At 43.5% G+C, this 1,372-nt stretch overlaps 1 protein-coding gene across 1 annotated transcript in view; it reads right to left on the bottom strand.

Annotated features, from left to right (window-relative positions):
* Positions 1-1,372, bottom strand: part of SEC24D (SEC24 homolog D, COPII coat complex component) — an 89,726-nt gene that overhangs the window by 36,410 nt on the left and 51,944 nt on the right. The gene's annotated exons all lie outside the window — the stretch shown is intronic.

A 1,372-nucleotide genomic window follows, 5' to 3' on the forward strand; every position in this document is an offset into this window, starting at 1 on the left:
ATTACATTTAATTAGGATGTTTATGTTCTGCCTAATCATTCTTCTTCAGACAGCAGCAGTCAGGAACAAACTGTCCCAAAGTAATCAGTACTTTAGAGTATGTGTTGTGCCTGAAATAAAGCATTTGTACCAAAAGTTTCCCAAACTATGTTCAAATGTTATAACGTTTTAAAATAATAAAGCATTAACCTTTAATAACTAGTTCTATATAATGTAGTAAAAATAAACCACACGAAGCACTAAAATAAATGCAAAGTTATGTTAATTGAAAAAAAATTCAATCAAATGAAAAAACCTCTAGTTAGGAAAAATGTCCTTTATAATTTATACTGAATACCTGGACTGGTCCCCCAGCAAACGACTAGAAAAGAACTCTGTGGGTCAGAACCCGTTTCTGAACACTGGGCATTAGCAGGCATTCAAAGGAAGGCAATGACGACTCTGCTTCAAGTGTACACGTGGTACTTCGAATATCAGCGGAAGTCTGAACTGATACCCATAGAGATGTCTTCAAATCACTGAAGAACTGTAAAGCCCTGCAAGGTACCTGTGATGATGTCGCCATCACTATCACACAGGAAAAGAGAAAGAGACATTCCTGGGAATAGTCACATACCTAAGAATTCATTCATTCACTCATTCACAAATTCGTTCATTCCACACACATTGACCACCTGCCTCCCCTGTGCCAGACACTGTGGTAGATGCCATAAATCTAGCTAGGACAACGTGCTTGTCCCCAATGATATCAAAATCTATGAGGAGGGAAAACATATAAGAAGATTTAAAATCCATGGAGATAATTGCTAAAACAGGCACATGGACCAAATTCTATGGGGCAAAAAACCTGAAGATTTAATAAATAACTAGCATAATGCAGCCAGAGAAAGTCGTGTGCACACACTCACACAAAATAAAATCTCAGCCAGGTGTCAGAGAGCAAGAGTCCGCCAGGTGAGGCCCACGGAGCACAAGAGGGTCCCTCGTGTAAAAGCGGGGAGCCTCCGAGGGAGAGATGTGTTCACGGTAGGGGAAGAGTTTGGTACAAATGGAGACAGCTGAGGTGGCAGTCGGGGGCCCAACAGTTGACAGTCTCAACGGCAACTTAAATTTCAGAATCTCCTATTTTAGATTACGGCAGTGGGGGAGTCTCGTGGCTCCTGAAGCACAGGAAACCAGGGGCCCGGGGGCTGAGGGAGTCTCAGGGACTCTGAGAGCTTTCGGCTGTTGCAGAGACAGCCAGAGTGGAGAAGGGAGAGGCGGAAGCATGGCGATGGTGCCACTGGCCATGCAGGCTGAGCTTTTGCCTTGGAACGACTGACAAAAAAATATGGCAGAGGCGGCATTAAAGAACCGACCAGCAACTTCCAAC

The sequence above is a fragment of the Pteropus vampyrus genome, unplaced genomic scaffold (assembly GCF_000151845.1).
Source record: "Pteropus vampyrus isolate Shadow unplaced genomic scaffold, Pvam_2.0 Scaffold174, whole genome shotgun sequence".
In the NCBI taxonomy this organism is placed as follows: domain Eukaryota; kingdom Metazoa; phylum Chordata; class Mammalia; order Chiroptera; family Pteropodidae; genus Pteropus; species Pteropus vampyrus.